This window comes from Aotus nancymaae, unplaced genomic scaffold (genome assembly GCF_030222135.1).
Source record: "Aotus nancymaae isolate 86718 unplaced genomic scaffold, 86718_ANA_hifiasm-v0.15.2.pri h1tg000029l, whole genome shotgun sequence".
Lineage (NCBI taxonomy): Eukaryota > Metazoa > Chordata > Mammalia > Primates > Aotidae > Aotus > Aotus nancymaae.
The window spans coordinates 6,844,611-6,869,684 of record NW_026988442.1 but is presented as its reverse complement, the minus strand read 5'-3'; the positions used below and the strand labels follow the sequence as shown (position 1 = coordinate 6,869,684).

The window sequence follows — 25,074 nt, the reverse complement described above, 5'->3', positions numbered from 1 at the left end:
GAAGTTTGGAAATACAAGTACAGAACTTGCTGTTCAAGGAACGCTTCATGGGACATTTTATTCAATAAATACTTTGGATGAGCCAGGGGAAAAATTAAATGTGAAGAAATAAAGAAGAGAAAGAATTATACAAATTTTAGAGTTCAGCAATCAGAGGGCAAGAAAGGAAAACAAAAGAAACCGCTGCCAGAACATGAAGTTCCATGAGGGGAACACAGAGAGCTAGGTACGTACATCAAATGCTTCGGGGTGGTCGTGCTTGTTTGCATATTCATGTACATTTTGCATTTTCATTCACATGCTATCCATGTTCATTTAAAGTAGTGGTTCTCAACCCAGAGTAATTTTGCCCTTCAGGGGACATCTAGCACCGTCTGGAGATGTCTTTGGCCATCACAAGGAGGGGAGAGCTACTAACACCTAGTAGGCAGAGGCCAGGGGTGCTGCTGAGCACCTTACAATGCACAGGACAGATCCCACACCAAGATGTCAGGAGGGCTGAGACTGAGAAATCTTGGTTTAAAGACACTACCCTCCTCCCAAGGATGCCATCCCACATGTGCCATGTTGATCCTAAGGATGAGATCAGGTCCTCCAAGGGATACACTCAGCAGTTGGAGGAGCAGGAACATGCATACAGCAGCGAGTAAAGCACACAGAGAAGATCATCTATGGGACTTACTCCAGTTTGGTCATTATAAGAAGAATTTTCTGGCTGGGCGCAGTGGCTCGTGCCTGTAATCCCAGCATTTTGGGAGGCTGAGGTGGGCAGATCCCAAGGTTAGATCGAGACCATCCTGGCCAACATGGTGAAACCCCGTCTCTACTAAAAATCAAAATTTAGCTGGGCATGGTGGTGCATGCCTGTAATCCCAGCTACTCGGGAGGCTGAGGCAGGAGAATCACTTGAACACGAAAGGCAGAGGTTGCAGTGAGCCGAGATCACACCATTGCACTCTAGCCTGGGCAACAAGAGTGAAACTCAGTCTCAAAAAAAAAAAAAAAAAAGAAAGAAAAATAATTTTCCCTTTTCAATAACAGAGATGAATAGGTCATTACATTTTTCCTTAGCTTTCTGCCATTTACAGGGGATATGAGAACCCATTTTACTGTGCAGTTTCCAATCTATAAAAGCAGAGACTTCCTATAGTCAGAAGGAAAATTATGGACCTTGCTTAAAAAACCCTAAAGTCTCTACTTGTAGCCCTGATGGGGTGTGCATTAATTACTTAGAACTAACCTTTTTCCTATATTATTACCTAAAATGTTACATGACAATCCAGGAAACCAATTCCTAGCAGAGGCAAAGTTTGCACAGAGGCAGAAGCATCCGGCATCTGTTGCTCGCCTGCTATGACTGTTCCTTTGCATGGCTGCTCAGGTTCCTATGACCAGGGACCTTTCCTTGGACTACTTACTGGTCCTTTCCTTAAATACTTATTTTGGCTTCGCCATCAGCATGGTTTGTCTGCTTCCTGAGCGCTTGGAGACACCCCTCTGTGAATCTCTGTCATTCTGAAGCTCTATCCTTCACCTGGGCCTCCCATAACTGACATTCCAGGGTCAGCACTCAGCTTGCCCATTTTGTCACCAGGATACCACCAACAGGTAAGTCTACCGATGCGATGGCAGCTTCCTGTCACTGCCAGACTGCCTTTGCCCACTGACATCAAGCAGACCAAACCCAGTCACATACCAAGATGACTCAAAGAGGCAGGAAAATGGGTCAATGAGCATTACACTCCACAGAAGCTGGCAGGCACATTTAGCTAGAACTGACTAGTCCATGGAGGGTATCAGGATGAGGTGTCCAATTCAGCAGGAAAACGAAGAGAATCTAAAGGATTTCAAAGAGGATGAAGATAATGGTCAGATTTGTACTTGGGCAAGGTAAAGTTTGGACAAAGTAGAAGATGAAGGCCGGGCACAATGCCTCACACCTGTAATCCCAGCACTTTGGGAAGCTGAGGCAGGAGGATTATTTGAGGCCAGGGGTTCAAGACCATCCTGGGTAACATAGCAAGACCCCCATCTCTACTTAAAAAGAAGAAGAAGAAGATAATGAAGTAGAGGCCAGAAGACCAGAAGGCTGGAGTGCCTGTGTAGATGAGAAATGGAGGCTGCAGCGCAGCAGCAATGTGGAAGAAAAGGAGAGAAGGCAGTGAGAGAGAAACTAGAGAGTGGAACAGAATTAGTTACCACTTGCACAGAGGGCAAGGGCATGGGGAAAAGCAAGGATTCAAAATGGTACTAAGATCTCCAACCAGGGAGTCTAAAGATGGTGATAATTTATAATAATATTTACTTTATTTCTGATTATAAGAACACCGCAGAAACTTCTTAGTGAAAGCATAAATCACATTCAAGAACCCCCTTTGCAATCCCCACCAAAAGGAACCCAAACACTAAACAGAGAACAGTATACCCACCTGGCCACTAAGAAAGGCCCCAGCTTCCAAAGGCTTGGTATGGTACTATGCATCCCCCACCCCCAAAGCCTTTCACTTATGAGAGTTGGCTCCAGCATCACACCCAGGTTTCAAGCAGGAATCCACAGGTTGGTGGACATCAGAGGGGAATGAACAAGCAGAAAGCAGACCCAGCTGGACAGTCAGAGTGGAGTTAATGTCCAATGAGGCAAAATAAATGCGAGGATTAGGAGAGGGCCTTTAAAATAATTCCAATTCATATCCTAGGGGAATTCAAGAAAAAGTAGTAACTCCAGGACCAAAGGAGTTCTTGGAAATCATACACGACTGTCAAAATATATCTCTTGGTAGATACACAACTGGGAACCACGTTTATAAATTATTAGAACAATTCCATGAACTGTCATGACAGCAAGAACCAGTATCGGTACAGGAGGAGTTTCCAGTAGATGGATGAGGAGTCAGAAAGATAAAGACACTTTCCTCACACTGAAGGACAGCCTGGGGTCTTTAGACACAAAGGCCACCTTGTGCTGGGAAGATACTGAAAGAAGTCACCGCTGACACATCCTGGGGAAATGCCTGGACTCTGAAGACATAAAATCTTGAAACTTCTTGTCAGAAAAAAACCAAAAACATACAAACACAAGCAGGTTACTGACAAAGGAAAGATACTATTAACATCAACTTCTTACCATTAACAGTAAAAACTGGAGGAAAAAGTGACGTTCATGGCATCCCGAAGGAAATGAATGCAGGGCCTAAAATGCCACATCCAGAGCACCCTCAGGGGTCCCGCCACCCTGCCACAGCCCCCACAGGTCCTAACTCATTCATCACAACCCGACTGCTGAATAAAGATATGAAACTACTGCAGGGATCACTACAACACTGCCAAGTCTGACAGCCCTTAATATACAAAATCTGTGCAAGTGGGTAATTTTTCAGAAATGTTGCCATGCATGGATTCGTGAGTTTTTCATGCCTGCTGGCAAGCACAGAGCCTCTTTTGTGGTTTATCCCCTTATGTCCTTTGCCTATTTTCTATAATGTTTACAAAGCTTTATTATAAGGATGTTAATCCTTTAAATCTTTGTTGTATTTGATGCAAACATTTTATCCCTGCTTTTTGTTTATGAATTTGGGGGGGTGACCTTTGAGCTGCCAGAGTTGTCATCATGTTTGTGAAGCCACATCCATCAGCCTTCATTGTGATTTAGCCACTGCCACCCATCATCTTCCCAAGATCTATAAAAAACCCAGAGTGAAAATGAACACACCCAAAAATAAAATTTGCCTGAAAGAGTCACAATAGATCTCTACCTTGAGACCACTAGAAGTTTATTTTTTCAGAAGATAAAACAGGCAAAGAGGATACCGAAATACTGGTAGATTTTTACACGGCCACTTGCCACATAGTCATATTCCAAGGGGCCCATAAGCACTTTGTCCCATATCTAGCATATCAGCAGAGCTTTCAAATCACCCTCAACTATATCAACTTTAGGGAAAATGATGGGACATTTTTTCTTCTTCTTTTTTTTAAATTTTATTTCTTTTTCATTCACCTAATACACTTATTTTTTTCTTAAAGAGAAAAAAAGATCTCACTATGTTGCCCAGGCTGGACTCAAAATCCTGGCCTCAAGTGATCCTTTTGCCTCAGCCTCTTAAGTAACTGGGACTACAGGTGCAAGCCACCACGCCTGGCTAAGGAAACTAACGGGAATTTTTAAAGCAGAATAAATTTACTCTCCTAGGTTAGGTACATCTTGGAGTTCCAGACATGAACACCCATTGCAGCAAGAAACCCCTCCCCACTATCCTCAGCACTAGGAACATACAGGGATAGTTCCATCCGACAAAAATACCTTCCAGCAAGTACTCACAAGTTATAGTGGGAGAACCACCCATGCTCTTCGCTCACCTCTTCCAGAGTAGTACCTGGACTATCCTGAAGCCTTAGACCTGAAGAGCACAGGAGAGACTCAGAAAGCGCAGAGCAGTGATGTGCTGAGAAAAGCGTCGGGGAAGAGGACTGCAGGGCTCAGGAAGAGGGGAACACCTTTCGTCAGGGACAGTGCATGGGGGAAAAAGGAAGAAGGGGAGAATCCTGAACAAAGAAATGTGTCCTTGAACACTGCCATAAAAAGCCCAAAAGGACAGAGCGTTCCACACTCAGTGCACAAGGATGATGCAGACACTCTCAAGGTTGGAAAGAATGCGACAGCCCGAGATCAGAGGGTTTATCCACACAGGATGAACGTGGTGTGCATAAATGCCAAGGTCCAGTGGCAAAATGCAACAGATAGAGGGGAGAAGTGAGGGAAGAGTGGAATTTAACATCTGTATAAAAACAAGAAGCAAAATCTCCCTGGGAATCTGACTCTGGGGAAAGTGTGCCAACCTGTGGTCCCTCATTGCCCCTCTTCCTACCCCTTGCAAAAGAGAGAAAGAGAATGAGCAAATCCACTCACTGTCTTGCCCTTAATACACGACAGTAGGAAAGGAGGAGCTGAGGGATGAAATATCATGATGGTAGTGGCAATGGCAGTAAGAATTGCAGTTTTCCAGTTGCTAAGTGTCTGTATGTGCCAGGCATATCTCTGACCTCTTATTAAATAAATGACAGTTATTTCTGGCCAGTAAGCATAGTATTATTTGGTTTGCAAGAAACTCTACAGAAGTAGAAACTGAGCTTCAGAGAAGTAAAATAACTTGGCAAAGGATACACAGCTATAAGCAGTAGAACAGGATTCAAACTTGAATCAGTAATTTGAACCTGCTTTACACTGTTTATACAAGCAAGACATAAAACTGTCCTTTAAGTGCTCAGCTTACAGCTATTCTCCCTGGCCAAACATAGCCCAGGCCAGCTGGCCTGTACACACTCCCTCTGTGAGACTTGCTGGTGATTTCTGCCCTCCTTGTGATTTTTGAGGGGGCACTGAGGGGCAGGAACCACCTTCAAGCTTCTTTTCCAGGGCTGATACCCACCCTCCTCGGACTAGGAACTCTACCCTGTGCATGTCTAGTCACCTGCACGGCTGCTCCCTAGCACACGTCACCATGGTCTCTCAACAACATCACAATTGCCATTTAACTCTGGTTCTCATTCCATCTTTTTTTTATGATAGGATCTCACACTGTTGCTCAAGCTGGAGTGCAGTGGCACAATCACAGATCACTGCAGCCTTCACTTCCCGGGCTCAGGCGATCCTCCCAACCTCAGCCTCCTGAGTAGCTAGGACTACAGGCATGTACCACCATACCCGGCTAGTTTTTGTAAAGATGAAGTTTCACAATGTTGCCCAGGCTGGTCTTGAACTCCTAAGCTCAAGCAGTCTCCTGCCTCGGCCTCCCAAAGTGCAGAGATTACAAGCATAAGTCACCATGCCTGGCCCTCATTTCATCTTTTTTATTTTTATTTTTTGAGATGGAGTTTCGCTATTGTTGCCCAGGCTGGAGTCCAATGGTGCAATCTCGGCTCACCGCAACCTTCATCTACTGGGTTCAAGCAATTATCCTGCCTCAGCCTCCTGAGTAGCTGGGATTACAGGCACGTGCCACCATGCCTGCTAATTTTGTATTTTTAGTAGAAATAGGGTTTCTCCATGTTGGTCAGGCTAGCTTCAAACTCCTGACCTCAGGTGATCTGCCTGCCTCAGCCTCCCAAAGTGCTGGGATTACAGGTGTGAGCCACTGCTCCCGGCCCCTCATTCCATCTTGATGGTTCTAAACACCTGTCCAAATGATAAGTAGAAAGATGCTTCAACAGAAAATTACCATGCTCTTTGATGGCTTCCTAATTTAGAGTGACACCCAAATTCCTTCACAAGAGATGACCATGGGCCTATCCAGGCCCTCTTTACCAGTCCCTTGTAGACCCTACTGTGGTCACTCACAGACCTCTCCTATCTCGCAGGACTGCTCATGCCATCTCTCCAAAACGAGCCTCCTTCACCTCACCCCTTCTCACTGGGTGACTCCCATCAATACTTCCTCTGATCACCACCTCATCACGGTGTCGGAGGACCATGTGGAGGGCTAAATGTGATGGCTCACATCTGTAAACCCAACATTTTGGGAGGCCCAGGCAGAAGGAATGCTTGAGGCCAGGACTTTGAGACCAACCTGGACAACATAGTGAGACTCCATCTGTACAAAAAAAAATTAAGGTAAAATTTAAAAGATGATTGTAATAAAACAATATCACATCTATCTGTCTGCCCAGCCAGACAGCTGTGGGAAACAGAAACAGTATCATATCACAGCCTCACCGTCTTACCTCCACCCCTGGTGCTGAACTTGGCACGTATATTAAAGGTTATCCAAAGTCTGTGACTTGATAAATGATGTTTTTTTAAAGGCATGTGGTATAAGGTAAGAGTGGTTCTCTTTAATAATCTTAACTACATCAAAACTATCTGTGACACAGCAGACACACTGATGTGAGAAACAAGTCGGGGGTGTCAACATCGCCACCATCGATGGATGCCAGTGGAGAAGGATGAGGGAAGTATTGGAAAAGTCCAAATTATAACTATAGCAAAAGATATGAAAAACCTCAGAGAGAGTGAGGTGGCTGAGTTGGTTGGTGGAGGCGGTTGTGTGGCAGATGCAGAGATGTAGATCTTTTTGAGGACCCTCACAGGCAAGACCATCACCCTTGAGGTCGAGCCCAGTGACACCATTGAGAATGTCAAAGCCAAAATTCAAGACCAGGAGGGTATCCCACCTGACCAGCAGCGTCTGATCTTTGCTGGCAAACAGCTGGAGGATGGCCACACTCTCTCAGACTGCAACATCCAGAAACAGTCCACCCTGCACCTGGTGCTGCACCTGCAAGGTGCCATTATTGAGCCTTCCCTCTACCAGCTCGTCCAGAAATACAGCTGCCACAAGATGATCTGCCGCAAGTGCTACGTCGCCTGCACCCCCGTGCTGTCAACTGCCGCAAGAAGCAGTGTGGCCACACCAACAACCTGCGCCCCGAGAAGGTCAAATAAGCCTCTACCTTCCTGGAAGGGCAGCCTCCTGCCCAGGCCCCATGGCCCTGGAGCCTCAATAAAGTGTCCCTTTGGTTGACTGGAACAGCAAAAAAAAAAAAAAAAAAAAACCACCTCAGAGAATCTACAATTAGATAGCGAGTTACAACACACACAAGCAAGCCTCTTTCTATGTGATTTAATCAAACATTTCCCAAATGCCAGCGACAAACATTTGTATCAGAAGCTGGCTAGCCACCACCTGGCCTGTTTCTGTTTTTATGTGTTTAAAGGATTGTGGACAACAGCAAAGAAGAACATGTGACCGAGATCACCTGGCCCCTAAAACCGAAGACATTTACAGAAAGGTTTGTCCGTGCCTGACAACAACAGGATGAAGGAATCCTGCTCACCACGACAAAAAGAATGTTAAATACTTAATAAATGTAATAAAAATATGTGTGACCTTCATGAAGAAAACTATAAAGTACTACTGAGGGACATAAAGATTTGAATAATCAGAGAAACAGATGATACTCTTCGATAGAAAAGGTACTGTAAGAATATTCATTTCTAATTAACAATCTATACAGATTTAATAAAAATCCATTAATAACCCCCCAAGGGGTCAGGGGAGCTTGCTAAAAATTCCTCTGGAATAATAAGCAAGGGCTGGGCATGGTGGCTCATGCCTCTAATCCTAACACTTTTGGGAGGTCGAGGCAGGTGGATTACCTGAGCTCTGGAGTTCGAGACTAGCCTGGGTAACAAGGCAAAACCCTGTCTCTACCAAAAATACAAAACATTAACTGGTTGTGGTGGCATGTGCCTGTGGTCTCAGCTACTCGGGAGGCTGAGGTGAATCACTTGTGCCTGGGAGGTGGAGGCTGCAGTGAGCCAAGATTATGCCACACTGCACTACAGCCTGAGTGGTAGAGTGAGACCATATCTCAAAAAATAATAAAAAGCAAGGATAGCCACAAATATCTGAAAAATAGGAGGAGTGTCGTCAGTGAGATAGGAACCCTAATGTAAAGCTGTAATAAACAGAAATTCAACAGGTATGAAAACAGAGTAACTATTAGTTATTAACACAGCTTTGGGAGACCGAGGCGGGATCACCTGAGGTCAGGAGTTTGAGATCAGCCTGGTCAACATGGCGAAACCCCATCACTACTAAAAATAAAAAAAATTAGCCAGGTGTGGTGAAGCATGCCTGTGATCCCAGCTACTTGGGAGTCTGAGGCAGAAGAAACACTTGAACCCAGGAGGTGGAGGTTGCAGCCACTGCACTCCAGTCTGGGTGATAGAGACTCCTCCAGGATTGGGGCGGGGGGAGTTGTTAATAAGGCAGATCTCATGTTAAATGTTCTTATCACAACAAAAATAACAAAAATAAAACGAATGGTAGAAGATACTACTTTCCTTGAGTGAAAAAAAAGTTCTTTTCATAAGTAAAAAGAATTAAAGGCAATATATACAATGAAAAAGATAGTATGCACAGCATTTACCCATTGTGCATGTGTATAGTATGTGGCCATGTGTACACACACCAAAATGTTAGGTGATAGAAACACAAATGACTTATTTTCCTCTTTTAACTCCTCTACATTTTCTAAACTAACCTAACAACAAAAGATGGGTCCACTTTCTCCCCTAAGAGTCTCGCGATGTCCACATTACCACCAGTTCTTCCTTACTGCTCAGACTCAAGTTCAGGGGAAAGGCGGGTTCCCCTTACAGCATCTACCCCCTTTACAATGTAATACAAGCAAAGAAATTCAGTCCTTTCTGTTGTGAGCTCAGGATACAGCAGTGTGGAATAATGTCCTCATGTTTAAAGTTCTAAAATAACTCTGGGTTTCAGAAGAGAGTAGAGAAAAGCCAAGGTTCTACAAATTACGCTTGGCATCTAGATTTTTTAAAGCTCCCTGCAGCCAAAGTTAAAAATCACTACCTTAGAGCAAGCAGGAAATCACTAGAGTCTCAAAAAGAAAAAAGTCACCTCGAAATAAATGTAAACCTGACAGAGGAAAAAAATCAGCAATCTGGACAATTCTATTATGTGGAAGTAGAAAAGTAAAATAAGCAAGCAGAAAATCACTACAATCTCAAAAAAAAAAAAAGTCACCTCGAAATAAATGCAAACCTGACAGAGAAAAAAAATCAGTAATCTAGAAAATTCTATTATGTGGAAGTAGAAAAGTAAAATTTTTGGATCTTTAACAGATCTTTCAATTCCCTGAGAAATGAATCACTAGCTCTCCAGCCACTAAGAATCATGCACAAATGCAGAATGACAACAGCTTTCAGTCAGTACTTGTTTCATCAGCTATTCAGCTGGTAATGATTTCTTTTGAACTTCATTTTATCTGACCATTTTTCCCTGTCCAGGAAACAGAGTCACCCCTCTCACTGTGGCTTAGCAGGGCCACCTGAAGGAGAAATGTGATGGCACCAGAAGTTTTTAGGGCTGAGCTATTCCTGGAGTTAAATACTAACATTTTGTGTGTTTCTTAAAAGAACCACCAAATTCTAAGAAAAACCTGTCCTTTCATGATCAGCACCTAACAGAGTCAGCATGTAACATACAAAGCCTCCAATGGCTGAATGAATTGTCACTAAGAGTCTTCCCAAAGAGTAGAATCCCCCGATGTAAAATTCATCTTTAAGGCTGGGCACAGTGACTCATGCCTAAAATCCCAACACTTTGGGAGGCCTAGGTGGGAGGATTGTTTGAGGCCAAGAGTTCAAGACCATCCTGGGCAACATAGCGAGACTCTGACTCTACAAAAAATAAAAAATAAAATTCATCTTTATATTCCTGGCTCTTAGTACAGAACAGACAGATGCTCTTTACAAGGAAGTACACGAGGGTAAAGGGGAAAGATAGATGCTCGGTAAATGCTAATGAAATTTACATTTACTCCAAGTGGATGGTACTGAATAAATACTACATCAGAAATAAATATCCATAGCAAATCCATCATTTGCTCTAGACATAAAAACCTACAGTTCTCCAAAAGGGATACTAGAGAGAGAAATCGCCAGAATAAGAATCAGTGGCTCATGTGCTTAAGACTCACTTGGGAAGCCTTATTTAAAATGCAGATTTCTGGGCCAGGCACAGTGGATCACACCTGCAATCCTAACACTTTCGGAGGCTGAGGCAGGCAGATTGCTTGAGCCCAGAAATTCAAGACCAGCCTGGGCAACATGACAAAATGCCATCTCTACCAAAATGTAGAAAAATTAGCCAGGCATGGTGATACGCGCCTGCAGTCCCAGCTATTTAGGAGACTGAGGTGGGAGGATGGCTTGAGCTCTGGAGGTAGAGGTTGCAGTGAACTGAGACTACACGACTGTACTCCAGCCTGGGCAAAAGAGCCACACTCTGTCTCAAAAAAAAAAAAAATTCTTTCACACAAATACACGTTAAGACAAAAATTCAACACTGTTTTATTCATAACAGCCCCAAACTGGAAACATCCAAAGAGTCGTCAAGATATGGACGGATAAGCAAATCATGGTGGGTCCATCAGAAGGAACACTAGTCAGCAACAAACCGGAGAGCGACTGCTGATGGGCCTGACAGCACGGAGGAGTCGCACAGACGTTGAGTTAAAGCAGTTAGACACAAGACACGCAGCCTGAGTCTAAAAGACAAAACCCTGCTACAGTGACAGGAAGCAGAGAGTGGTTACCTAGGGCAGCAATGGAGGGAGGGGCTCCCCAGGGAAAGGAGTGACAGAAATCTGTTTTGACTGTGATTCTGATGGCTCCATTTGGATGTGTATCCACTTACTGTATGTAAACACTATCGCAATAAAATTGACTTTAGAAGACGAAAAGAATTCAAAAACCCCTGTAATCCCACCAATTTAAAAAATGTCCCCTCCTCAAATTCTAATCCTGTAGACCTACCTTGGGGGATTGGGAACCTATATTTTTAACAAATGCACAAAAATTCTTATGCTAACAGTCCTCAGATCACCCATACCTTGGGAAAGGCAGTCTTGGCTGGGAGAAAGCTATCGTCTCCACTTCTTTCAATTGACCCAGACAGGGGAAGAGTATGACTAAGAAGGAAGACTTTGGGATAAGGACACTCAAAACCTCAACCTGCCAAGTGCTACTTTGGTTCTCACCAAGACACAAACAAGAGCTTTCAGGGCTGGCCAGGTTCAATGATAAAGCACATTCCAAAACCCAATCCATGGCTCTGCTTAAATCCCATAAGGGGATTATAGTCAAACTGTGGCTGCTCCATTAAGTTCTGTTAAATGCTAACATTTGACCTAAATCCTTTAATCCAAGTCAAAAAAGATTGTTGGAACAAGTATCTTCAACTTGTAGGTGTGGTAAGGTCTGGTTTTGAATGAAAGACTCTGAATTCTCAAAAAAACAAAACAAAACAAAACAAAACCCTCAACTTGTATATGATCAACTCCCTTTGAATGAAATGACTGAACTGGTTACCTAATACACAGAGTCCGACTTCAGGGAGTTTGCAATTCTGATGCTGATCCTACCTATACTTATTCCATTTAAAGCTCTAAAGCAGCAACAAATAAACTGGTAAGCAGTGGTAATTATTTGATCTTGTGATGACAACTATGTCATCATAGCGTGTGACTAAATAAAAGAACAATCATTCTGTAGTCTTTTCCAAAATGCTGCAAGAACTCTTGCCCTTATTTTTCCTTTTTTTTTTTTTTTTTTTTTTTGGAGACAGAGTCTGGCTCTAGCATCCAGGTTAGAGTGCAGTGGAGCAATCGCAGCTCACTGCAACCTCCACCTCCTGGGCTCAAGCCAACCTCCCACCTCAGCCTCCTGAGTAGCTGTGACCACAGGCATGCACCTCTATCCCCAGCTAATGTTTGTATTTTTTATAGAGACAGGGTCTCACTTGTTGCCCAGACTGGTCTCAAACTCCTGAGCTCAGGCAATCCACCCGCCTCGATCTCCCAAAGTGCTGGGATCACAATCACAGGCATGAGCCACCATGCCAAGCCAGCACTCATTTTTCAAACTACACATCAGTATCTACTACTGGGTCATGAAATTAACTTAGTGCATCTTGACCAGAATTTTTAAAACAATGGCATTTGACAGAACAAAAAACCTTCAGAGCATATCTCAAAAGACAGGGGTAACCGAGAGTGTCAAGGTAAAATGCTTCTTGCTACGGGTTAGGGGAAAAAAGTCTGGAAGTCACTGATGTAAAAGCTCTGCACACTGACATGAAAGGCATGTTCCAGGTGCCCGACTTAAATCAGATTATTTAGTGACCTTAAACTATCATGCCCATAGAAATATTGTGCCAAAGTAAGTGGTACCAGACGATGGCACTGATGACAAAATATCACATTCCCCTGCCACAATGATGGAGAGAGTACCCAGAATCGCACAGGGTGGCCTTATAATTAATTACAATAATCTACCAGAGCCCTAAACCAAACTACCTCCAATGCCTGCAACGGAAGGAAATCTCCTTTGCACGCTAATGTGCCATCTCAGCCTTCTGTCACTATCTCGGTTTGTAGATTTAATTCTTTTAAAGAATTGAAAATGTTTTAAAAGAAGCCAGATAAATCTGAATTTCTGAGAGGGAACCATCTCAGAAACCAGTTTCCATCTGTAGCGAGCCTCAGGAGTAATGATCCCTTAGAGGCCACTCCCAGAGCCCCAGGAGGGGTCCTGACAGCAGCAACCCTGCTCTGACAGAAGAAAAAGGGTCCCTGGGCAAACATTGTACTAGTTAGGACACATCTAAAAATGGGTTCTCAGATCATCACCAGTGGGCCAGAGAGGACGCAAAACCACTGGATAAATGTGGAAAATTTTCCTGAAACATCCATGGGGTGACTTGGGTGGGGAGGATCATTCCTAACTGACAGCAAATAGTTTATGGCACATAAAGTAAAATGGACAACTGACAGAATGAAACAAGATGTTGAAGAATGGGCTCTGCCGGCAGATCCCTTCAGTTTGTCCCAAAGACTTGGTCCCAGAAGCACTGGTGCAGACAAGCTCTGGTCCCCAGATGAAATGCTAAATCCCAAACAAGCTCCTAAATCCAGCCTGAGACACGTCATTTTGCTGACATCGAATTATACATGAGCCACGAGAGGTGATGGTCATGGTGTCTAGGTGACAAGACAATAACTCATTTGACTGCTTGTTTAGAAGATCGATGGAGTCTGAGACAGTAAAATGTCAAAGTGGTGGATGCTTTGTTTGTTTGGGGGCTTTAAGATACAAAGTCATCCACAATCTTTCTTTTTCTAACCTAATGCTATATCAAACAGATGCTACAGGGCCTGCTATCCCTGGTATCTTTCAGCAGAAGCTTTCTTTCCAAAACTTTATTTAAATAAAATTATAACAAGACCATCTTAAGCCTCGTCATCCTGGTCATTTCTCCTTGGTGCCAGGTGCTGCCCACACTGACCTCCAGAGTTCCCAGGTCTGGGCTCAAGAGGCCTCTTCCTCCAAGGAGCACTCCTGGGTTAGCTGTCCTTCTTCTGTGTTTCCATGGTTCCCAGCTTCCTGTCCGCTCCCCACCAGAATGAGATGGCAGCAGGGACACAGTGTCCAATGCATAAAAGGCATTCAGATATTTGGGGAATCCCTGACTCATTCAGGGAAATCTTGTGGCTGGGACATGAAAGGAGAAAGGGAGGGGCAGTATGGCAAAAAGTGCAACCTGCATGACAAAATTAAAATCTGAATGTGTATTTTAGCAAACTAAAGCAGAACAAAAACGAGTTTTATTGCATTTATTTCTACTATGTCGCTGGGCGCAGTGGCTCACGCCTGTAATCCCAGCACTTTGGGAGGCCGAGGTGGGCAGATCACAAGGTCAGGAGTTTGAGACCAGCCTGGCCAACATGGTGAAACCCCATCTCTATTAAAAATACAAAAAATTAGCCAGGCTTGGTGGTGCGCACCTGTAATTCCAGCTACTCGGGAGGCTGAGGCAGGAGAATCGCTTGAACCCAAGAGGCGGAAGTTGTGGTAAGTGGATATCACGCCATTGCACTCCAACCAGAACAACAGAGCAAGACTCTGTCTCAAAAAAAATGAAAAAAGAAAAGAAAAATTTAAATATTTCTACCACGTGATTTAACACACATGGTGTTTTTCATTTAAACACTATTGAAACTGTATTAATCAATCATCACAGGAGCCACTGAAAAGCTAATTTTATATGGAATTTTAACAAGATTAAAAAAACATGTGCATAATGAACTATCAAGTCCCAGAAACAAACATGATTTCACTTAACCCTTACAACAATTCTGGGAGGGGTTGTTATTCTCTTCATTTCACAGATGAGAAACTGGGGCACAGAGAGGTTGATTTATCTCTGCACAAAAGCTCAGGGCCAATATTGTAGGTCCAACAATCACTCTGAGAAGACAAACATTGCTCGTGTTACCTTCCAGGCTAAGAGAGGAAGGCGCCGAAGAAAAGGCCAAAAGACCAGAAAAGGCCTGAGAAGGTCATATCTGAAGGTCATTCTGAAGGGAATCGAGGAAAACTTGTGAGTTACTTTCAGGGAATAGAAAGAATGCTTTCTTCTCTTCCAGGTCTCCAGATGGCCTTCTCATTTGATGCTCCCCCTGCGGGCTCAGGTAACTTCCAGGAGATGGCTCTGCCCTGCTGATTCAGTCCCACTGTGTCTGGGCTGCCTGCTCCATCCTCTCTTTCCAGCACAGCCCCTGAAGAGGAAGCCTCAGCAGGACACTTGGTCACCTCCAGCTACTGTTGCCAGAGCAGCCCTGCTGGGAGAAGGCAGGCTCGGGTGCTGGGAGAAGCAAGTCAAATAACTGCTCACCCCCTCGTCTCAAGCTCAAAGGACTCACCAGATCTCTCTCTCATCTGCTCTTCAGACCACATCATTTTCCAAGGGCCAAAGCCAAGTTTCCTTTTTTCACCTGCAGAGAAAAGTCCAGCTCCACTTTGCCCGTATTTCCTAACTGCCCAATTATGCCTGCTTGGTTTTGCTGGACTTTCGCCCATCAATTCAGTCCTCTCAAAATCACCCACTTTCCCATCTCATCTGGAAGACATTCCACTTTTGAGTCTCTTTTGCAGTATCATTTCTCTCCACCACACCCCACCCCTTCTGCCCGCCTAGTCCAGTACACAAGAGTTCCTCTTCCCTGCAGACTCTCCCAAGGAAAAGGGAGCTCTGAAATTTCACCTGCTCTGATGGATTACCTAATGGCTGAAGAGCAGGTTTGCCTAAACTGCACTGTGATTATCTGGGGCTGGGACACTAACTCTTCCCCAGGTTACCACCACGCACATGGTGATCAAAATCATTACAAAGCTTTTCCCTGATCTTCAATAAATGGGAGGCTTTAAACATTGCATGCCTGTATGTTATACAATTTTTTTCCCCTGCAAAGGAGTGTGTTCTTCCTAAACAATTCATTAAAAATATATCCATTAAATACAGAGACTGCAATCACTTAGAATTGTATGCTACAGATGTCTTGTTTTTTTTTTCTGCTGTCTGAATCTGATATTTTAATAACCCAAAGACCTGAAAAGAATTAAAAATATATCTGCACTCAGCTATAACAGACTCTAGCTCTCCATGAAGTTGTGTTTCACTTAGACTCCTTTTTGATTGTATACTTTTCATCAAACTCTTGAAATTCTACCCAGAAGGAAAATGTAGGTCGGGCGGTGGCCCACACCTGTGATCTCTGCACTTTGGGAGGCTAAGGCGGGTGGATCACCTGAAGTCAGGAGTTTGCAACCAGCCTGGCCAACATGGCGAAACCCCGTCTCTATTAAAAACACAAAAAAATTAGCCAGGCATTGGGGCAGGCGCCTGTCATCCCAGCCATTTGGGAGGCTGAGGTGGGAGAATTGCTTGAGCCTGGGAGGCAGAGGTTGCAGTGAGCTGAGATGGTGCCATTGCACTCCAGCCTGGGTGACAGAGTGAGACTCCATCTCAAAAAACAAAAAGGAAAACGTAAAAGAACACACAGAACTTTGGCAGTCCTGGCACTGGACTGGACCCTGAAAATAAATAATTTACTTATATATTTTTTATTTACTTTGACAAGTAAATAAGCACCTGAAGAACACAGAAATTTCCCTTGCTGCGGATCAAGTTTTTATTGTTATCTTCTCTCACATACCTAATTAAGGGTATTGCCTTCTAAGAATTGCATAAATGTTAATGTTCAGTTTTTGACATTTAAATTATGTCTGACCACAGTAAGAAACTCTAGAGATTTTCTAGTAATGAAGCTGCAACCAAACTGGGGGCTTCTCACCCACCTACGCAGGCACAGTTAGTCTCACACACACACATACACACACAGAAACAGATATTTATGCAGAAAATCAGAAACATCACCAGAGATACAAACACTCAAGATACTCACATGGAAACAGATACACAGACCCGAATACACAGACACAAACAGATATTAATCAATCTGTGTATCCTAACAACTCATTCCCCAAAGCAGAACCATCAAATGGCCTTACCTTCAGAGTGAACCCCCAGCCTTCCACAGAAATGTCCTCTAATCAGTGTCTCACCCACCACTTCTGTGCTGGTGTCTGTGCAACACTGTGACTGTCCTGGTATTCAGCATGAGATGCTCTCAGGTGCTGAAGGAATTTCAGCTTTTATAACCCACTCAGGCTAGCCAAAATTGTATAACCACACCACCTCATTAGAAATGCTATTTGTGTTTCACAACAGCCACCACCTGGTTACAAACGGTTACTGCATGCTTCTAGCATGGTCTTAACATCGATCTGTAGCAGGTTTCTCCATGCAGGCTGAATAGTCTATTGTAGAAACCAAGCAGCTGCCGAGAATATACGTCTCAAACCTACACTAAGAAGGAAAATTGAAACCTATCTTTGTAAACCCTGCAGTTCAGATGCATAAGTCCACCCATGCTACTTCCAGCTCAGTGAAAAGGGGGATTAATTTTACTCTCTCGTAAGTTTCCATTTCCCCAGTCAGGGCCCAAAGACAATTGTCTTCAAAGCTCAAAACGTTTCAGATCTCAAGGTAGGAGCTCATCATTAAAAGGTAGGCAAAGCCAACCAATAACTGTCACATTGAAGAGCTGACTGCTGGGGTCCAGTTCAACATGGCATCCAGCGTGCAGGACCCCACTGAATCCTACTGAACAGTGGAAGTACCCATGAAGACAAATGTGGCGAATGCACACTGACAGTCTAACATCAGGACTAGGGAAGAAGCCACACCTGTGGCCAGACTTTGCCCTTCCCAGTCCTGACTCCAGGCCAGGCCTGCCAGGAACCTGGGCAGTGGGCACCCTCTGCCCTGTGGAATATGCAAATACCTGCCTCCATCTCCCTAACACCAAACTGCCCTTCCCAAATTGACAGGGAACTTGAGGCTCAGAATGCAAACAGCCAGGCAGAACCGGCATCTTAGAGGATGGGAGTCCCTGAGATAAAGACAGAAAAAGAACCAGGAGTATTCCTGGAGAAAAGCAGCTATAAGCATTCCTCATTCATGGAAACTTTGAGGAGCTCAGCAGTGAGGTAAGATGACATCATCCGACCAGAAGGGACACCTTAATAGAAACTGGGAAGAAGGTTGGGAGCCAGGTGCTTCGACTGCTCAGGGCAGGAGACCCACCACCACGAGTGCTTAGAACACAGGTCCGCACATGACACCTCCAACCTATCAGGTCAACTCGCCTAGGGGAGCCGAGAACTGTATTCAGGACATGCTGTGAAGACTCTAGCATCAGAGAGGATTTGTTGCAGGAGCAAAAAGAAAATTAAAAAAAAAAAAAAAGACAGTTGGAATAAAGGAGCAAAGAATTTTTTCAAGTTGAATTTTTTTTTTTAAAGTAAACAAGATTGACAATTATATGAAGAAAATGGATCAAGAACTAAAACAAGAAGCTAGGGTGAGGAAGAACTGCAGGGAAATGAAGAGCTAGCATTAACTCAGAAGCAAGCAAGAGAAATGGCATCGCCAAAGACTGAAAAGGAGGTGGGTGACAGGCCTGAGAAACTCTGAGACAAGGAAAAGTACAGAAAGGCTAAGGCAGTTCCGAGACGGACCTGGACAGGAAAAAGCAAAGAGTAAGGCCAAGCCATGACTCATCAGTGCCTCTCAACCAGACTTAGAAACAAAAGGGGCAATGAAGCCAGCTGTGCTGTACGATTCCATTTACACAAAACCTCCAGAGTAGGCAAATCCAGAGAGACAGAAAGTTCATCAATGGCTGCCTGGGGCTGGGGTGGGAATGGGAGTGACTATTCATGGGTTTCGGGATTCTTTGCAGGATGAAAAAAAGTGCTAAAATTGTATTGTGGTGATGGCTGCCCAGCTTTTGTGAATAACTGTATACTAAAAACCACTGAATTGTATATCTTAAGATGATGACTCTCATGGTGTGTAATATACCTCAATAAATTTTTTTTTTTTTTGTACCAGAGTCTTGCTCTGTTGCCCAGGCTGGAGAACAGTGGTGCGATCTTGGCTCACTGCAACCTCCGCCTCCCAGGTTCAAATGGTTTTCCTGCCTCAGCCTCCTGAGTAGCTGGTATTACAAGCTCATGCCACCAAGCCTGGCTAATTTTTTGTATTTTTAGTAAAGTTAGGGTTTCACCATGTTAGCCAGGATGGTCTCGATCTCCTGACCTTGTGATCTGCCCGCCTTGGTCTCCCAAAGTGCTGGGATTACAGGCATGAGCCAGGACAACTGGCCAATAAAACTTTTTTTAAAACAATAAATGAGGCTGGGCGTGGTGGCTCACGCCTGTAATCCCAGCATTTTGGGAGGCTGAGGTAGGCAATCACCAGAGGTCAGAAGTTTGAGACCAGCCTGGCCAACACAGCAAAACCCCGTCTCTACTAAAAATACAAAATTTAGCTGGGCATGATGGTACATGCCTATAATCCCAGCTACTCAGGAGGCTGAGGGCAAGAGAATCACTTGAACCTGGGAGATGGAAGTTGTAGTGACCGAGATTGCACCACCTTTGCTCTCTGAACATATGCTATATAAAAAATGTAATTAAATAAAGCAGACTTTTTAAACGTAATTAAATAAAGATTACATTAATAAAATTTGAAAACAGAGAGTAAGAAGATGCTAAAGCCCTTCTCACAGATAAGAATAAGAGGTCTTAATTACGACAACTAGAGAAATGAGGTGTTTTTTTTCTTTTTTTTGTTTTTTTCTTTCATTTTCATTTTTTTAATTTTTGTTATCTTTTTGTCTTTATTTTGTTTTTGAGAAATGAGTTTTTTAAATGTTTTTCACTTAAAACTACTATTAGAATTTGAAACAGAACACAGACTAAAACACAATCTAGACCTACAAATGAGTTCAACCCATTTAATTAAAAACACTCAGACTGCATCAAAAAACAAATGCCAGCCAGACACAGTGGCTCACGCCTATAATCCCAGCACTTTGGAAGGCTGAGGTGGGCGGATCACTTGAGGTCAGGAGTTCAAGACCAGCCTGGCTGACATAATGAAACCCCATCTCTACTAAAATTACAAAAATAGTCCCAGCTACTTGGGAAGCTGAGGCAGGAGAATCACTTGAACCCAGAAAGCAGAGGTTGCAGTGAGCTGAGATTTTGCCACTACACTCTACCCTGGGCAACAAAGAAAGACTCTGTCTCGAAAAACTAAAAAAACAAAAATAAAATAAATGCCAACTCCCCCTAAACAGATACAGCTTAAAGTGAAAAAAAGGAACATTAATACTGCCTTATTATTTTTTAAATGTCAGACACAATGGAATTCATGCCAAAAAGTATTAAGCAGGAAAAAGGAGGTCATTTTACATTGCTAAAGGATAAAATTCAAAAGAAAAATATGTCAGTCTATATTCTGAACATTCTTTCACTGAAAGTCTATAATGGCTAGAAATAGAGAAGAAATGACCAACATTTCATGACATATATGTCTCCAAGAAGAGAGGGGTAGGAGGATATACAAGCATAGGCGTCATGTCCATATTTATTTTATTTTGCATTGATTACAGAATCTGACAAATAAAATGAATAAGGCTAATATAACAGATATCAAACTTTACACTCCATAGAAAATAGCTTCATTACCAATGGCTAAAGAGCATTTGTGAAAAGTGACCATCTATCATGCCACAAGGAAAATTTCAAACCCCACAAAAAAGGGAACATTTCGGCCGGCCACAGTGGCTCACGCCTGTAATCCTAGCACTTTAGCAGGCCGAGGCAAGTGGATCACCTGCGGTCAGGAGTTTGAGACCAGCCTGGCCAACATGGTAAAACCCCATTTCTACTAAAAATACAAAAAATTAGCTGGGAGGCTGAGGCAGGAGACTCACTTGAACCTGGGAGGCGGAAGCTGCAGTGAGCTATCATGCCACTGCACTCTAGACTGGGCAACAGAGTGAAACTGGGTCTCAAAAAAAAAAAATTCCTATTTCTCATTGCCTGATCATAATACCAAAAATAAATAACAAATCATCATCAAGAAAGTTTAACAACTTCAGTTTTAAATCTTTTTCCTAAATAACCATTGAGCCAAAGAAGACATTGAAATTGTAAAAATATCTCTACGTTAAAGAAGAAAAAATAAGTAACAAAATATACTAAGAAGGAAAAAGAAATCAAAGAGAAGGAAAGAGGGAAATTAGTTAGAAAAGAAGCAACAAAACTGATAAATGTGATAAACACATCCAAAAGGGTTCTTAAACCTCCAGAGGCTGAGGAGAGCAAAGACCTTCCCCTCAAACAGGCACCAGGCCCAGGTGGTTTTGCAGGCAACTATTTCCACAGCACCAATATCCACAATATCAAGGCATAGTCACTCTCCATGCTACTCAGCTCCAAAGCACTGGAAAAAGAGGAGAAGCTTAAAAAATCCAGCATAATGGACAGCAGGGGGTAAGGAGGTTGGGGAGGGATAACATGGGGAGAAATGCCAGATACAGGTGAAGGGGGATGGAGGCAGCAAACCACCTTGCCGTGTATGTACCTATGCAACAAGCCTGCATGATCTGCACATGTACCCCAGAACCTAAAGTACAATTAAAAAAAAAAGAAATCCAGCATAACCCTGATCCCAAAGTTGACAAAGCACAAGGAAAAGAGAAAAGCTAGTATTTTAATAACTCACATCAACAGAAAGAAGGAACTGTTAAGGTCAAAAGAAACCAAAAAGGCATGACAAAATTCAATGTCAATTTTTGAATAAAATTCTCAGCACATTAGACACAGAAGAAAAAAGTCCTCGAAAAGAATCCCTACCTCATACCAAAGGCAATGAGATACACAACCTGAACAACACCCTGAGGGGTGCCCTTTAAAGTCACTGGTTAGTAAACACAGGTCAGAAAATAGGGCAAAACAACTAAAATGCTAAAAACATGGACAAATACAATTTAAAAAGTTTTAATTCTTCAGAAATAATTTTGCATTTGAAAATATCTAATCTGATTAACATAATCTCTGATTTGTTTTGCTTTTATGAATAAAATCTACAATGTTTTTCTTTTAATTCCACATTTGGTAATCATAATTTCTGTCTTTTCAGATAAACGTTAAATATTGAAATTTCAGCGCCCCTGCTGTTGTAAACTGAGTAAAACAACAAAAGAGATTCAAGATTATCAGCTGGACAAAATCTACTCTGATTCTTTAATAAGACAAGGGGGGGCAGATGATGTAAATGCTAAAAGCAAATGCATTAACTAACAGCACCCTCTAGTGTTATAAAATCTAACTAACTGGCACTTGGTAGAAATAAAATGTAAAATTTTTAAAAACCTCTTTTGGAAAATTTCAAACATACAGAAAAGTAGACAAAATGAAAACACAGTTTCATTTCATATTCAATTTGATTCTAATTACTGACCGTTCTTATTCTTGTATAAACTTTTATATTTCATTAAGAGGAGTCAGAGACAACCAGGTGTCTCTATGGACCCTTCTCTGCCATTTGATTAGTAATTCAACTAATAAAATCCTTGGTTTTAAGTTGGGCATACAACCGACTAAATTACGGCACATTTTCCAGCCTCCCCTGCAGCTAAATGCTGCCAGCCTTCACCAATGGATATGGATGAAAGTAAGCAAGCCCTCCCCTCTCCCTTCCCTCCTCTTAACTGGCTGTAGGGACCACCCTGGACTACGTAAAAGAATCAATACTCTAAGAAGCTGAGCATGGTGGCTTATGCCTATTAACCCAGTGCTTTGAGGGCACTTGAGTCAGGAGGACCACTTGAGGATAGGAGTTTGAGACCATCCTGGACAATATAGCAAGACTCCCATCTGTACAGAAAAAAAAAAAAAAAAAAACTTTCTTTTAATTAGCTGGTCATGGTGAGGTGTGCCTGTCATCCCAGCTACTCAGTAGGCTGAGGAAGGAAGATTGCTTGAACCTAGGAGTTCAACTGAACATTCAGTGAGCTATGATCATGACACTGCACTCAAGACTGGATGACACAGCAAGACACTATCTCTAACAATTAATTTTAAAAATAAGAATCAATACTTTAGGGACAGATTATGTGAGGAAAAAACTGTGTTATCCGAGCATGTTACAGCAGCCAAAACTATACCCTCAAAAAAAAAAAAAAGAAAAGAAAAACCAATAGGCCAGGCATGGTGACTCACACCTGTAATCCCAGCACTTTATGAGGCCAAGATGGGCAGATCACCTGAAGTCAGGAGTTTAAGACCAGCCTGGTCAACATGGCAAAACCCCGTATCTACTAAAAATATAAAAATTATCCAGGTGTGGTGGTGCAGGCCTGTAATCCCAGCTACTCGGGAGGCTGATGAGAACTGCTTGAACCCAGGAGGCAGAGGTTGCGGTGAGCGAGACTGAGCCACTGCACTATAGCCTGGGAGACACAGCAAGACTCTGTCTCAAAAACAAATAAAAGAAACCTGGCGGGGTACAGTGGCACTCACACCTGTAATCCCAGCACCTGGAGAGGCTGAGGTGGGCGGATAACTTGAAGCTAGAAGTTCGAGACAAGCCTGGACAACATAGTGAAACCACGTCTCTACTAAAAATACAAAAATTAGCCAAGCATAGTGACACATGCCTGTAATCTCAGCTACTCGGGAGGCTGAGGCATGAGGGTTGCTTGAACCCGGGATGCAGAAGTTGAAATGAGCTGAGATCCTGCCACTGCACTCCAGCCTGGGTAACAGAGCGAAACTGTCTCAAATAAAAAAATAAAAAAGAATAAAGAAACCTGACATTCAGGCCGGGTGCAGTGGCTCATGCCTGTAATCCTAGCACTTTGGGAGGCTGAGGTGGACAGATCACTTGAGGTCAGGAGTTTGTGACCAGCCTCCAGCATGGTGAAACTCCATCTCCATTAAAAAATACAAAAATTAGCTGGGCATGGTAATCTCAGCTATTCAGGAGGCTGAGGCAGGAGACTCTCCTGAACCCGGGAGGCAGAGGTTGCAGTGAGCCAGTATCAGGCCACTGCACTCCAGCCTGGGTGACAGAGCTAGACCCTGTATAAGAAAAACAGAAAAAGAAAAAAGAAACCTGACATTTAAGGGGAAAAAAAACTATTAAACTATAATATGTCTATTCTAAGAATAAAAAAATTCAGAAAGAAAATCTGCAAAGAGCACTAGTAAGAAATCACATTTGGAACAAGCCTAGTTTCCAAATTTTTCAAACGAAATACAAGATCAGTACGTATTCTTAACCTGGGGGTATGGTGGGAAAATAGGAGGTTGAAGTTATTTTTCTTCAGAGGAACCAAATAGCAGGTTCATGATAAAAGCTAAGCATCTGGGTAAAATGAATAAATTCATTGTTCACCTTGACTACCGAAAACTTATTAAATTGGCTTCTTTGGCAGACACTTAAAGCCTGGCCACTCAACCATAATCTCAAGGCATGATTCAGAATGTGGGCTGACAAGCATATACCACAATTCTGCCAATGAAGTAAAAACACTTCATCCAATTCTCAAAGCAAATCCACTGTGAAGACTAACTGCACCCTTCCAGCTCAAGACTCACATTACATGTGTCCTAGTTAGCTGGCTGCAGTAGAAGGGTTAGTGGTAAGGCATCACTGCACAAGCGTCTGTACCCCTCACTGGAAACCATGCATAGTGCTGTATGTGCAGGATAAAGTCATTAACCAGTGAGCCAAAAAGGCCTCTGTAAAATAAGATTGCTGCCCTACTCCTGTAGTTTCTGCATTTCTGTTTTTAGTAGTGGAACAAGTATCCTCAAATTAAATCTTACTTAAAGCCTGGAGGGGAGGGGGAGAAATCACACCAGTAGGTAGATGGGGTCATTCAAATGGAGGTTTTACATTCTTCACTATAAAGTTTTAATACACGTTTTCCAGAAATAAAATAGTCCAACTAGTAAATGAAAAATTCCATGGTTTAACGAACGTATTAACTCTCAGCAAGAAAATACCTTTATCTAATTTTCTAACAATGGCTGCAAATGTTTACTTACTTTTGTTTTTTATTGTTTTGTTTTTGTTTTTGTTTTTTTGGGTGTTTTTGAGACTAGGTTATGAGACTGGCTAAGTTTTATATTTTTGATAGAAACAAGGTTTCACCATGATGCCAAGCCTGGTCTTGAACTCCTTGTCAAGTCACTTCTAAAATACTGTCTTTTATGAAAAC

At 42.9% G+C, this 25,074-nt stretch overlaps 1 protein-coding gene and 1 pseudogene across 4 annotated transcripts in view; one reads left to right on the top strand and one right to left on the bottom strand.

The window, feature by feature from the left end:
- The window catches only part of SLC23A2 (solute carrier family 23 member 2), a 140,075-nt gene that overhangs the window by 79,855 nt on the left and 35,146 nt on the right, over positions 1–25,074 (bottom strand). The window contains exon 1 of one of the 4 annotated variants that reach the window (XM_064382258.1): positions 16,937–17,038. The exons of the other annotated variants lie outside the window; for them this stretch is intronic. The gene's annotated coding sequence lies outside the window, so the exon portion shown is untranslated. Of the gene's footprint in view, positions 1–16,936; positions 17,039–25,074 lie in introns of those variants that run through there. 4 annotated transcript variants of the gene reach the window in all.
- LOC105719346 (ubiquitin-ribosomal protein eL40 fusion protein-like) lies at positions 7,056–7,438 on the top strand (annotated as a pseudogene).